A 15,506-nucleotide genomic window follows, 5' to 3' on the forward strand; every position below is an offset into this window, starting at 1 on the left:
AAAAAATTTTAAAAGCAGCTCCGAAACAGGGTAAACTCCTGCAATGCAAGGACCTTGGACAAATTCTGATAACCTGTGAAGGCATGATTACACACATCAGGGAGTGTCAAAATCAGCGTTCACACCCCACGGCCACCTAGTGAGGTAGAGCAATACATTTTAGTCTCTTACATTAGATAATCTGAACAACAATCTTACATGATGAATTCCAAAGAGCCAAGTAACTAAAGTATGAAATTTTACTGCTATAAATATATTAAATGATTATAGAATGTTGTTTGTCTAAAATGGAAACCATTCAGTAAATGCTCACTACCCACATTTTCATTTGTTCAGGCAATCTTACTAAGAAGTGTTTCTCACTGAAGGTACTGGCTGTGCTTCAGATGATGCTTACACTGGGCTACGCATGAAAATATAGTTACTAATTTTCACTAGTTACTAATGTTCAAGATTTGCTAAATACATTTTGGCTACTTGGTATTATTAAATACATTTTTAAAAAATACATTAAAAATCTTAGTCTTCTTAGATTTTTTCTAGAACTTTCTGATAACAATAATATAAAGCTTTGTGATTGGCATATTATTTAACTACAAATAAAAGTAATTTTTAATAAAAGGAACGTATTTTAAATTATTATTGATCTCATAGAGTTCATGTGTCTGGCTGCAGTTATTTTGCAAATATTTCTTCCTTAAGTAATTACTTCCAAAAACTAGCCGCTCCAGTAAGAGCAGAGCCCAAGCAAAGCTCGTGTGCTTGTGTGAGCGTACAGACGGTGCACCTTTGCACACTTGCATGGTTGAAGGCAGACGTGTCAGAAACCAAAATGCCATGATTTTTAGATGTTTGTCAAAATATTTCTCAGGATGATTTTTCATGTTATAAACTTTAAATTGTTTTGTTCTGTACATTTTTATTTTACCTCCAATCATTTTGAAGTAAATATAAGAAATAAAGATAGATAAACGGAGACAAATGTAATTATAATTTAAAATTTGTCCTTTCTCAAAGAACTTGCACCTTTAGAACACAAAGTTACCCAGAGTTAGAATGATTTTTTTCCCTTCCAGAAATTCATTCAAAATATCCTGTGGTCCTGGATGTACAGTCAGCCTATAAGCTGGGCCTGCAGTTTTCACCTGTGAACCAAGCCAGCCCATTTTCCTCCACAGTAGTACAGATTCACAAATCCCACTGACTTCCAAACTTAAGAAAACAGGACTTCAAACACATGCAAATCATGCACATCTAATGCAGCCCAGTAAAAGGTAATGTGACAGAGTAACACTATACAGCCTAGATGTTCTGAGGATGGCTTAAGAACACGTAAGCGCTCCTGTCCTCACATATTAATATGCCCCTTTTGATTGCCAGCGCTCCCTTCTGAGAATATACTACTTTTGCCTAATAAATCTTTCTATAGTTCTTACTAATGATGTCCTAAAACTCTTTTCTGTGACATCAATCAGTGAACCTACGCCCTATCCTGCAGGTGTGTTGTTAAGGTCTCACCTCCTCTGTAAGAGGGCCTCCTCAGACCTATTCCGGGACAGACTGAGAGCTCTTTTCACCCTTGTTACTAGCAATTGGTCATGAAATGCTGTAGTAATAAATAATTATAATCGCTGTGCATTTCCTGTTACTTGACAGGGAACTGACAACTGATTATGTTCCACACATCTTGTACATCTACATTCTTTCTGTTCTCTCATTTCTCAGTTCCAATTAATTATTTCACTACTTTAACTTTCATCTGATTTTAAAAGTTATAACTTTGGGCCAGTGAGCTAGTTCAGTGGTCTAAAGTGCCTGCTTAGGCACGCACAGGGACCAGGGCTCAATCCCCAGCCCCACCCCCAGGATGGGCTGAGCTGGCCACAACAAAAAAGTTAAAAATTTATTTATATTTTGGTAATCTCATAACTAAGTCTTCCATTCTAAGAAACATTCATATATTCTAAATGTCACTCTTTCTCATTACTTATGAGGTATTAATGAAATGGCACCATACATGAAAATTTTGTTCCAACATGCCTAATTTTATATGGAGAACTTAGGAAATCTAAATTGAGTTACAAAAATCCTACATATTTGTTACCTAGTTAACTTCCCAAGACAAAGTCTGAATTCTAAATATATAAATGTACTCAAAGTTTTTTTTAACTTCAGATGCATTTTATTACAATCTTGATACATTCTACATAAATTGGAACTTGTATTTGAGTTCAGTTATAACACAGCGTAATAAAAATCCAGGCACTGCTACTCTGAAATAAAGCAGGCAATCGCCAGTCAATAAACACACTTGACTTATTTTGTCTGAAAGGGTTAAGTTTCCAACTAAACTTTTATAAAATGCTTACTAGCATGAATAAGTACATCATTACACATTTTGTGCAGAAATATACATTGCTGCCACTATACAAAAAAAATCTAATTGGAGAGTTCACAACATCAGTAGCCTTGTGGCAAAAGGTCATAACTGACCAAAGACTTCATTTGAGTAACTGAACAGTGAGTCCTGGTATTTACGCTCCACCTTTGAAACAAGGCAAAGTCTGCAGACGGGCCAATCCCTTGTGATTGCTAATGCCCTAGCGCAGCTCTCTCTGCAGGCAGAGGCTTGAGCTCCCGGGAAGCCCGATTTCTCCATCTTCATACCGCAACCAGTATGGAAGCTTTAAGTTCGGTAAGGTCCACTGGGAAAAATAGCCTGCGCCACCACAGCTTGGGCATCCCCCAGAGCAGAGCCCTGGCGGATGGCCCGGTGAGCCTGTGCACAGCACTAACGGCTGCCGCCCCAGGTTGAGGGAGCTGGCGCCCAGCTCACCCACCCACCTCCTGAACTAGAAGGTGGGCACGATGGGAGTACTGCAGCACGGCATCGATTACATCCTGGACCTGCAGACCCCCTGCCCACAGCCGTCACCCGCACCACCCGAGCCCTGGGCAGAACCAGGGTCCAGGACGCCACTGACCACGCCCAGCACAGACAGCAGCATCCTGTCCTTGCAGGCATCAGATTCCCTTCTGACTTAACTTCAAATAACACAAAGCACTTTCTGGCTGAACAAAGGGTGTCAGTGACTTTTCCTTTTTTTTTTTTTTTTTTCTTTTCTATCCCTTTTGCACAACAAAAACAACAAATCCACAGCAAGATCTTTCAAGGCACTGTACTTTTCAACCATTTCCAGGAGGACGATAAGTTTTTTTGGTTTTTTTGGTGGACCCGGGGATTGAACTCAGGCCCTTGCGCTTGCCAGGGAAGCGCTTATTCCACTGAGCCATCTCCCCGGCCCCAGGACGACAAGTTTGAATGAACGTTTTTCAAAAGGAAAACTAAGAATAATCATCTTCCCAGGGTGTCATCTGACCTGGACTGTGATATCTGTTATTTATGAAAAAAAATTTCAATGCCCTTTTTGCAGTTGGAAGCTTTTCTTCAAGCAGTTTTCATAAACACAGTTAGCTAAGATTATTTAACAATAAGTTAATAATGAAGGTCTTCAACTTTTAAAACAAAATTAATTATATTTTAGAATATAGTTAATGTAAATCAATTTAATTCTTTCAATGTCCAGCAGTTTAAACCTACTGTAGTCATTATTTTTTCATTATTAATAATTTCTTCTTTAATTAATATCAGTACATACTAAGTACTCAGAGAATAGTTCTTAAAGGCTTTTGTATGTAACAAAGGCAAAATTAAGATAAACTAAGCATACTTTCTAATATAAAAGCTTCCAAAATATTTTGAGAAAATTTTCCCCAAATATAATAAAGGAAGATGTAAAGTTAGATGAATTGTACTGATTAAATTTAGTAATTAGAAACATGTTTTATTTTTATCATTTAAAATAATTTAAGATGTAATTTAGACATCATGGCACTTTAAATTTCAAATAGACTTTTTGAAAAGGAAAGACAGCTTCCTGCACAACCACATACCTTTTCATACATAATAAAACTGATACTGATTTTTTTAAAGTAACCAACAAGACTATTCTCAACTTAGCTTATACACCAAATTTAGACTACAAAAGACTATATCTTACTTTTTTTTTTTTAACTTATGTGGTACAGGGTCTCACTATGCAATTCAGACTCATAGTGATCCTCCTGCTTTCAGCCTCCCCAGCGCTGGGACTATAGGCTTGTGCCACTATATCCGGTCTCAGTGGCCCGCACATTGCGCCTGAGGGAGGGCTGGCACAGCATGTGGTGCTGGGGATTGAACCCCGGTCCCTGTGCTTGCCTAAACAAGTGCTTAGTCGACTGAGCTATCTCACTGACCGTTATATTTTTACTTTTGATCACATCTCTATTATAAAAATCTGAACAGTCTTTTTCTACAAATATTTTACATAGTGATTTTATGAAACTATAACAATCTTAATTGAATTACTTATTTCATAAGGTATCAAAAAGTGATTACTAATTTTATCATTCCTTCTATATTTAATAGAAAATATTTTTCTGTAACGAAAAGTTGCCCTCATCTGGAAACTCCCTGTCATCCGGACATGAAGTTCCTACAGAAAAATGAGCTGTAGTCTTTCGTTACAAATTTTTCAGAGTAAGAACTTAACTACCAGAGCCAATATAAAAATATAAGGTCTATGAAATGCAAATTAAAGCAAGGAGAGGACTCCATCTCACTCTGGAAAGATGACTATCATTAACAGATCAAACTATAGCAAATACTGGTGCGGCTGTGGCCTAAGAGACCCCCTTCACTGCTGGTGTGAGTGCAAGCTGGTACCGCCATCGTGGAAATCGATATGGAGATTTCTTAAAGAATTAAAATCAGAAATTCTATATGTCGCAGCTATCCCTCCGTTACCCACCCTTCCCAGCGAGCCCACACTAGCCTTCCGCAGCAATGCCCGGCTGCCAGTGTTTGTAGCAATTCATGACTGCTAAGTCTGTGCAGCAGTCTGTATCCCATTAATACACAACTGGATAAAGAAAATGTAGTCTACATACATATCAGAGAACTACTCAACTATAACATTTGAGAGATTTGGGACGTTTGTAGGAAAATGATGCCTTTGTAAACTATTTGCAAATGTAAATAACTGTAAGAATATAATGCTGGGTGGAAAAACCAGATATACAAGCTTAAACGCAATTTTGTAGCATTCATTTGAAGGAGGTAAAATACAAGGAAAATGAACCAGGGTGAATAGAAAGGGCCAAAGAGGTGGATCTCTCGTAACACGTCCGCATCCGAGGCACAAAGGTAGGGCACATGGTGAGGAGCAGGGCAAGGGAAATAGGAAGAATGAAGACGTGTTGTGTACAGCAGCTTAATTACCCCAGTTAATATAAACATCATATACCATGGCAGGAGCTAAGACAATATCAACAAGAGTGAAACCTGGGATAGGGGAATCAGGGCAGGGGGAAAGGTGCAGGAGAGAAGGGATTTAACAAATGCTTTAATGTGTACAGATAACCACTCCCAAAGACAACCGTAAACTGCATGAACTGCAAACAAGCACAAGTAAAATTCAAAATAAAAAGTACCGCCACCCTTTCTTTCTATACCACACAGATTCATGAACTTTAAAATACATAACATGTAGCCCAGAGCCTGCCTGCCTGGCAAGCATGATGTCCTGACATCCATTTCTGGTCCAAAACAAGCAAACAAACAAATAAAAACAATTAACTTTAGTCATTCTTTTTCATCCCTAAATTGTCACAATCTTGGCCAACAGATGCTTCTATCAAACCAACTTCTATAATTTTGCAAGTATATATTCAGTATACAAAAGTTTAGGCTTTTAGGTATATTTTAAATCCTTCTTTGAACTTTAAGAAATCATTGAGAGATTAGCCTTTGCCAATTTATGGTAATCAAAAAAAATTTTAACATAGTTTAGAAGAAAAGCCATCATCACTGAAAGGCATGATTTAAAAATTACATTTTCTTAGCATTTTTAAAATGATAAAAATATGTTAATATCAGAATAAGCACAAATAGTAAACGTGTAAAGTGATTTATACAATTAAATACTTCGCCCCTCACTAACTGTGTGTACGATCTGAAGTGCTAATTGCCTACTGACATCAAATAGCACACGATTTTAGCCACTTTTAGAAACATTACACTGAAGGAAAATTAAAATGACATAACATGGCCATCAGTTTTTATAATACATATTTTTCAAATAGTTTTCTAGATGAAGCTATCTGTATAGTCCTTAGGCATAAATTACTATAAAAGAAAACAAACTTGGAGACAACATTGTTAGATAGTTATACAAAAATTGAAATAGCATTCCTATAAAGCTAATTAGTGACCTTAAGGATTTTAGCCAACGATGACTTAAAATTGTGAACTAAATTCAACTTTATTCATCCAAAGCTACATAAAACAAGTTATTCTACCTTTCTATGTCTGTGAATAGTAATTATTTAAATTTTCATTGCAAAGAACAAAATTATTTACAAAGTTCAAGCTATTGTATAAAGCTTTTTATTTAAATGAGCAAGGGATTGTTTTCATAAAACAAGCACAACTATATAATAATACGTATACTATACATAGTATATATTATTCCTAAGACTTAAATATATACTGAAATTCACTGTCATTAAGAATACCACAAGAAAATGTTCTGAAGGTGAGTTAATTTATAAACAATGATACATATATCAAATGTATAGTTTATCTAAATACAAATATGTTGGTTTGCTTATTTTTATAAATAGAATGGACTGTAAGAAGTATAATATTATTTTTTAAAGAAACATGAAAAGCAGGTCTTTGGCAGTGAGTAGTCTATAAATATAATAATATAAATTAAGTGAATAAACTAATCATGTTTCCATTGTGTATTCTTATTTGCACTTTCCATAATTTAATGACTTTTTCTGTCAACATTCTCTCATTTTCACATTTCAAAATTAAACATCATTTGTTGTAGGAACAGAAGCACTGACAAAACAACACAATTACAAAATCTTGCTATGTTCTAATATTTCTAATATGTCCTACAACAATTATTTTTTATTATATTAGAGACAAAAATATTACTGCATGTACCCCTTTGCACTCTTTTTCTCCACAGGCAGGCGCTTATGCCGCTGAGCTGTACCCCCGGCCCTTCCACTGAAGTTTTTTGTTTTTGTTTTTGTTTTTGTTTTTTTTTTTTTGGCGGAACCAGGGATTGAACTCAAGCCCTTGCATTTGCCAGGGAAGCGCTTATTCCACTGAGCCATCTCCCCGGCTCCACTGGATTTTTAATGTAAGTATTACACATAGTCTTTATGTCATGTTTGACCATTAAAAAGTGGTGTATTTTGCTGTTCTTGTGTCTTAGAAGCACTGTGGCTTTAGATTTTATCCTACTACTTTAAATATTTTAATGGTTATCTGCATACAATAGGTAATTCACAAAGAAGTTTACACATCTGAGGTGTGCTCTAAGAATTATATTTTGATTTTATGCACTCTATTTTACTGGAAAATAGGATAATATTTCAATCACACCTAGTGGAAAGTTAAAAATAAAATACAAACTGCTATAAGCATGAAAAATCTTTCAGCAACACCATGTGTTGGATGAAGTAATACTGAGAGATGAACTACTAGAGGTGAACACACATTTCTTTGACCAAAGGTAAAGATTTTGGTATCTATGAAGCTTTAAATACTATCCAATATCTAAAATTTATTATAGTCAATTATAATGCTTGCCATTCTAAGTTGTAAAAATATGGGTTCCTTTACTTGAAATAAACAGAAATATATATTTTGAATTCCCTAAAGTCAAATTAAATGAAGTGATTCAAGGAGTCATTTTTAAAGAAGAGATAACAATCTTTCATAGACAATATAATTAGTATGTTTTTATCAATTTCCATCAAATCTATTATCCTACCACAAACTTTAGTTGAATTCTTCCTAAAAATTCTTTTAATGTACATTTTAAGAATGTGTATTTAATTTTGGCTGTCAAATCTGAATCTATAAGTTTATTACATTCCCAAAGAGATCATCAAAATTTGAAATTTATGATAGTCTACATTTTCCTTAGCTGCCATAGTTATTTCTAATGAATAAAATAATTTACTGTCAAATTAATGTGAAAATTAAAAGTATCCTCTAAGCTAGTACAGGACAACTTTTTCTCATAATGGCACATTTATTTATTCATTCTATTTATTTTGGGGGGACGGCTCAGCTTGCTCTGAGGCCGGGACCGGCGCAGTATGTGGTGCTGGGGATCAAACTGCGGTAGCCTGCACCCGCCTAAGCTTGACAAAAGCAGGCGCTGTAGACGGCTGAGTTTCCTCGCCGGCCCAATGGCACATGTACTGAGCTGTATGCTTTGGGCTCTGGTTTTTCTTGTGCCAGACTTTTAATGAATAATGCAGCACAATAAATGCAAAATAACTTTTTGTTTTATACTAAGTATAAAATTTGACTCACAGTAAGAAAATGTGACATGAATATTTTATAAAGTAATATTTCTTCATTGATGTGTTTGGATTTGCTGTAAAAATTGATTCTGGATCATATTAAATTCTTTTTTTTTTTTTTTGGAGGAACCGGGGATCGAACTCAGACCCTTGCACTTGCCAGGGAAGCACGTATTCTGCTGAGCCATTTCCCAGCTCTCTGGACCATATTGAATTCCACCATAAAAATTATTTTGCTTATTATTCACAAGAATCATGTATTATACTTTCGAATCACAATTACTATCTGATATCTGTACATCTATATATCTATCTAAACACATAATTGGCTAAAATCTAAGTTTTATATGTAAATATTCCTAAGTAACTGAGTGTATGGGGCCGGGGAGATGGCTCAGTAGAATAAGCACTTGCCTGGCAAGCGCGGGGTCCTGAGTTCAATCCCTGGTGCCACAAAAAATAAAAAAGTTAGTGAGTGTAAAATTAAAGACTGATAAAATCAATTCATAAATCTCTGAAAATAATTCTGAAAAAAATCAAGATATGTTTATCTATAAAACACTCAATTACTATGTAAGCTATCAAAATTACAGATTTTCTACTTTCTCTGCTATCAGTTATATGAAATATTATAGTCCTCAAAATACAATATTATTTTAAAAGTTCCACAGTTATAATCATTTTTCCTACTTAGGACTGAAATTGTATGATAGTTCTTATGGTCATTTGCTTTACAAACCCCCAAATTAATCTTAATCTTGAGAAGCTGCACAAAATGAATGCTTCATGACCCTTCTGGAGGACATTTCTAACCCATTTTGTACAACTTGGTTGTAGTTTCCATAAATATACCTGGAAAATACAATCTTTTCACTAGAACATACTCTCCTCCATATCTATTCAGCCTCATTTGCAAGCTCTGAAAGGTACATTTTTCATTAAAATAACTATTAGAGCCAACTACAAATCATATGAAATGAAACCATATTTTTAAAGCTCTTAGAAAAAGCTCCCGAAGTATAACACAGGCTGCGGGGGATTCTCAGTGAACAGCATATTTTTGTCTTTGCTGTATTCCATCATCACTCAACGGTCGAGAAACACTGCAAACAAACCTTGGAACCCTAAAGTAATGTTTAGTGTCTAAACTACCATTCAGAGCAGCACATGGCTTCATATACAACTCAAGCTTTAAATTTCAAAGCTAATCATTTACAATTACTCCTTTTTATTATTTAATGTTAGACTATAAATTTTAAATATGTGAATCCTAATCATGATTAAGTCATCAAAATGATTTCATAAGTGTCGTAGTTTGGGGTTTTGCAATGGAAAGAATGCAATGCAGGACACACATTTTATAGAATTATTTTCTACTTGTCACCTGAAGAATCATATACAAAGAGTGCGGGAAATCTGTCCACACCCGAAAGACCAAAGGCTCCAGCTGAGGGCCCGGGTCCCACACTAACACCCTGCCTGAGCCCAGCTGAAGGCCAAGAGCTCGCCACATCACCTCCCACAAGGCAAAGTGAGGCCAAGAGCCCACGACACCTCATGCAGCCCGTCTCAGGGATCTGCACTGAGAAGGCCCAAGCTCAGTGGCGGAAGCTAGAAAGTTTATGCCAGCAGGATGAAGGAGCTGTGCTAGCAGGCTGAAATGGAGCTAGGAAGCAATATTAAGGTAAGAACGAGAGACCACCAAAAGTACCCCAGCCTGCCTCAGCAGCAGTGAGGTCCAGAATTCCTCTGATGATGAGGGAGGCTGAGCTTCCATCAGGAAGGCCAATGTGACAAGCTTCTCCAGGGGACTGACCAGTGCACCAACTTCCCCCCAGAGCCAAGAAGTGATGCTCACTGGAGGGAACACTGGTCCCCCAAAGTGAACCACAGCCCTTCTCAGGAACTGGGTCCCAAGCTCCTCCTCCGATGAGGACAGCCAAGTTCACCAGGAAAGTCAGCAGGACAAGGCTCTCCAGCAGAGTAGCCCCAAAGAACTAGCAGCTTCCAACAGCTTCTCCAAAAACTTCCCCTCCAGCCTCTCGACAGCGAGTCTGGATCTGCCTCTTGTGCTGCAGGCAACAGCCCTCAGGGGGCCACCCACAGCCTGCACCAGCTAGTCCGGTTCAGCTGGCGTCCACCACAATGAGTAGCGCGTGCTAAGGCGAGTGCTCGGTAGGAGAGGGGCTACGAAGGGTAAGATGCAAGCTAAGGGTAGTCATTGCTTTCTGTTTTCTAAAAAATACAGATAGGAGCCCTGTCCATTGTGTATTATTTTTTTCTCACTTCCCCAGATCAGAAACATTATTTTCCTCTATCTCTAGTAAGATGCTTAAAATACTGAAAGCTCCCAAAGGTCTATCTGAAACTTGCAAATTCATAGATAATTTAATTACTCTTTTTCCATGTCCTTAAAGACAAATATGTCCACATTATTCTTTACTCATCCAGGAATGTGAAAAGAACTATTTTCCACCTCCTCTTTCTTTGTGACTTGTACACATCATAAGCATTTCAGAATACGATATACAGCATTATAAATATTAAATTCCTAAGAGTATGATACATTTAAAACTACATTGAAATAAAAGATATTTAATTTTTACTTTAGAAAGCCTGTATTTCACTTCTTTGCAATTTTAGAGAGATAACCCTATCTCTCTACTTCTGTTTTCCAGATATTTTTCTTTCTCTGGAAATCTGGGAAAAAGCAGAATATCTTTCATAAAATTCTTTTAAATAAATTAATGGAATTAATCTATATCATGTGCTAATAGAAACACTGAGATACAGAAAAGCCAGGAAGAGTACTTTAGTCATTACGCTTACCACCAAGACAGCTGCAGCCGCTGTTCTTATCAACCTCATGTGAGAGGTCCGTGTCGGTCAGTGTCAAGAAAAACTAAATGTTAAAATAAGACGCATTTTACTGAAGTCCTGACTCCCTAACGAGCTGACACTCATATACTGCATGAGCTTGTTTCCTTAATATCAAAATAGGAATAACAATACATAATGGACAATTATTGCAAGAATCTGGAAATATGGGGAGAAGAGTACGTACACTATAGGTGTTCTCTGAGTTGACTGCGCAGAGCATCCACCAGTCAAGCTGGGTGACAACGGCCTGAAGTCATTTTGATACAATCAATATGCCAGCATTTCCACGATGACTTTCTGAAGGTCTGAATCAACACCCCAAATTCTGCACCACTTACGTAGAATTTATGCCTTTTATATGAAGCCTGCTATGAATGGTACAACATAAATAATTAATAAGCGTGGATAAAGGAGAGCAGAGCCTAATGCAAAATTAAACAGCGAAGCACTGGCATTGTGACATTTTCCTTACATCAATATTACTCTGATTTGCTCTTTTTAAGTTCCTTTTTTTCCTGTTTTCCTTAAAGAGAAAGCAACATTCCTTCCCTGTGTTTTTAAAAGATGTCCATGCCTTGATATATCAGTAACTCAAATAAGCAGTTAGGCATAATCATGGTGCCCATATTTAGTTGTGTTTTTGTTTTTGTTTTTTTTAATGTATTTGGTGCAGGGTCTCACTATGCAGCTCAGACTCATGGTGATCCTCCTGTTTTCAGCCTCCCAGCACTGGGATTACAGGTGTGCGCCGCCGCCACACCAGGACTGACACACCAGTTCAGTGACCTGGGGGCGGGGCCAGCACAGCACGCACGACCAGGGGTCTAGCCTTGGTCCCTGCACTTGTCCAAGCAGAGCATAGTCCACTGAGCTATCTCTCCAGCCTTTATACTTAGAATTTAAATGCTACTGACCAAAATATTTTAATTAAATTACCATTTAAATTTTATTGCCTCTAAGTACTAACATTTTTCCATATCTTAACAAATCTGCATATGTAATTTCGCTATAGTAAAATTTATTTACTCCATCTCTCCCTCCTAATCTCCAAAAGAATTTAGATGGTCTTTAACCTGCTTATTCTTCAGTAACAGAAAGGGTATGGGAATAAAATTCACATTATAAAGCTTTAGAACATTCATAAATCTTCACATTTCTCTAGCAAATAAGAAAATCTTAATTGTTTTCTTTCTGAAAAATACATATATAACTTCTTTGCATAGGGCCTTGCTACTAAACTCTGCCGCGCTGCCACTTCTTTCTGCCATGCCATGGCTCATGTCGTGCCCCCAGAGCCTTGGACGGTCCTATTCTGGGCTTTCTGAAGAGAAGACATCACAGTCTCTTTTAAATTATAATTAAAACTCACTCATGGCAATTGTTAAAAAAGATTAAGCACTGTCCATAAAGATGAAGAGATACTGACAAATTAGAAAGAGCTACCTTTTGGCTATTACGTAAAATACTTTTAAAGATGTGCTTATTTGATACAGGGTCTTTCTGTGCACGTTGGAGTCACCGTGATCCTCCTGACTCAGGCTGCCCGGTGCTGGGATTACAGGTGTGCGCCTCCACACCTGCTTTCAGGCGGGCACAGTGCATCCTGCGTTCTGGGGCCAGCATGGCACGCGGTACCAGGGATCGAACTTGAGTCCCGGCACTTGCCAGCCACGTGCTTCGGCTGCTGAGCTTTCTCTCCAGCCCAATTTATACTTCTTTTGATCAGTGATGAGTGAGTGCTTTGTTGTTTAGGAAAGTTTCCTATTGTGTAAGCTTAAGATTTCTTTAGGTGCAAAAGTATGATTTCACACATTTGTTCAAAGCACAGTTGTAACTGTGAATAACAGAAGCAAATGTAGTTATAGAAACAGCTGCTCGCAAGTAGCGCTTATTTAAATTCTGCTTCCAAGTCATCTCTTGCTCTTATATATTTCTGCTGAAATTAATTTCAGTTCTTGAAGTTATGGTTTATACCTTAAAAAGAACCTAAGTCCCAGATGGCCCAATTTAGTTCACTTCGGCTCGGTGTACGTGAACATTATCTCATGATTTTCTTAGTTTCTTTTCCCTTTGCTGAGACAAAATACCTGCTCTGTGGATCGAGGGTGTGTGATGCTGAGATCCAGGATGCGACACGAGGACTGATTCATGGAGTGAGGCTAAGATTCCGGTGTGAGTGCTTCCGGTCCCCACCTGCCCACGGGTAGGGACAGGTACGGACCGGTAGCGACCAGTAGCACTCTCTACTGGGGTTCAAATTCATATAAGGTGGCACACAATCATAGATTTATAAGGCATCCATGACAGATAAAAAATTTAAAGTCGTAATAGTAGGAAGATACGAACACGTCATTATCTGTAAGTTCGAGTTTTTGCTGATTCTGGCCTTTGTACAGGCATTCCCTGAAGACACTGTCTCTGAGTTTTAGGTATTTCTTATTCACACCCTTCATATCACTTATCTTTTCTAGTTTCTCTCATAAGAATTGTCACAGAAAAGCTGTCAGTAGATCCAGAGACCAAAGAATGGCAAAGAAGAGTGGTTGCAAATGTATAGATTTGGATTATCTTTAGCTAAATTATTAGTCTATCTTGAAAACTGTCTTACTCATTGAGCTAAGATGCTAGCAGGGTTGGCTCAGTTCCTGCTTACTGGACACAAACTCTCCTCAGACGAATCCCGAGGACCCGGCAGCGCCTCAGGAAGTGTGTTCTCTACCGTGCACATGACCGACACGGGAGGTGGGGAAGGTGGGTCCAGACAGACGGAGCACTGAATCATGAACTTATTTCACTATAAATTATAACACACATTCTGAGGGTGAAGTGAAAATTCCAGGCACGTACAGATCCACCTGACCTGACGACGTTTGAGAAACTCAGGAAGTCTCCCCAACAAAAATGTTAAAGGGGAAGTTACACAATAACTTGGGCAGGAAAGTAGCCATAGTGATTGTTTTTTAAAAATATGAACTGGATGACATCACATGAATGTTTTGTTTTTTGATTCTGGGTATGAAAGTCAGGATTATGCAGGCACTTAATCCCCTGAGCTAGCTCCCCAGCCCCATGTGAACTTCTTATTTATGTTACTCACTCAAGAATAAAAGGTAGTTGTTTATGTATTGCCTGCTGCCTTGCTCGCTTACTTACTAACTGACTGACCGTGCTGGAGGTTAAACCCAGAGCACCGGGTAGCTTAGATGGTCGCAGCCATTGCAGTCCCTAGTCCTAACAACTATGCTGTTTAACAGGATGTAAACAGAACCGGCAGGATGCCGCTGGTCATCTTTAGTTCCACTCTCCTCTGCTCCGTCCCTTACAAGCCATGCTACCACACAGTTAACTTCATCTTTTCTTCTCATTCTGTTCATTTTAGTCACTGCGCCCTCTTACTCAGGACTTGCAAGTATGTTTAACAAGCCCTTGTCTTTCCATTTGTCCCTGGCTAAATGCCACCACCTTTCAGAGCCTCAGTGAAGCGCTGTGTCTCCCGAGGCGCTTTTCTCAGCCTAGGCGGTGGTGCAGGTGCGCTCCCCATCCCTGCCCGAAACCCGCACGCTTCACATCAACACACTTGCATATTCATTCACTTTTCCGTGTATAAGAGCAGAAATTCCATGAGGGTGCATTTGTTGGTTTCACCACAGACTGGGAATTAGATCCTAGCCTGCTCGGGATGTTACTTACTTCAGTGCAACAGAATTCCACGGGCTACTTAATCGTACACTGCACCTACAGCACTGCAAGTCCCGCGTTATACATCTAGTGACTGACTTGGTGTGTGGCCGGGAAGTGAAGCCCTCCCAAAGAGGAAGCGGCAAGGCTGGCGCCACGACCCTAAGGGCGAGGTGGAAAACGGCAAAAGCTCTAGAAACGACAATTTCCTAGGTACTGACTTGTGTTCCACCCCGACCTAAAGTTCCTTGAATTTATTAAAGACGGGTCCTTTCTGTTTTAGATTTCCTGTGTTCTCCAGTTCAGAGTCATCTAAAATAATCTATATTAAGTAAAAGTAAAGAAACAGAAGCAGAAAAGTGATTTTACAACATCAATGTCAAACATTTAGAAGGGCACTTAAATCTATCTATTAAAATAAGTACATCGGGCTGGAGAGATGGCTCAGTGGTCTAAAGCACCTACTTAGAACAAGCTTAGCAAAAGCATCAGGGACCGCGGTTCGATCC

General features: G+C 38.2%; 1 protein-coding gene and 1 pseudogene across 1 annotated transcript in view; one reads left to right on the forward strand and one right to left on the reverse strand.

Moving 5' to 3' along the window:
• LOC101565073 (ephrin type-A receptor 6) overlaps positions 1-15,506 on the reverse strand; it is a 1,186,195-nt gene that overhangs the window by 1,053,637 nt on the left and 117,052 nt on the right.
• Positions 2,678-4,552, forward strand: LOC111813903 (annotated as a pseudogene).

The sequence above is a fragment of the Octodon degus genome, unplaced genomic scaffold (genome assembly GCF_000260255.1).
Source record: "Octodon degus isolate 3935 unplaced genomic scaffold, OctDeg1.0 scaffold00237, whole genome shotgun sequence".
NCBI classification, from domain to species: domain Eukaryota; kingdom Metazoa; phylum Chordata; class Mammalia; order Rodentia; family Octodontidae; genus Octodon; species Octodon degus.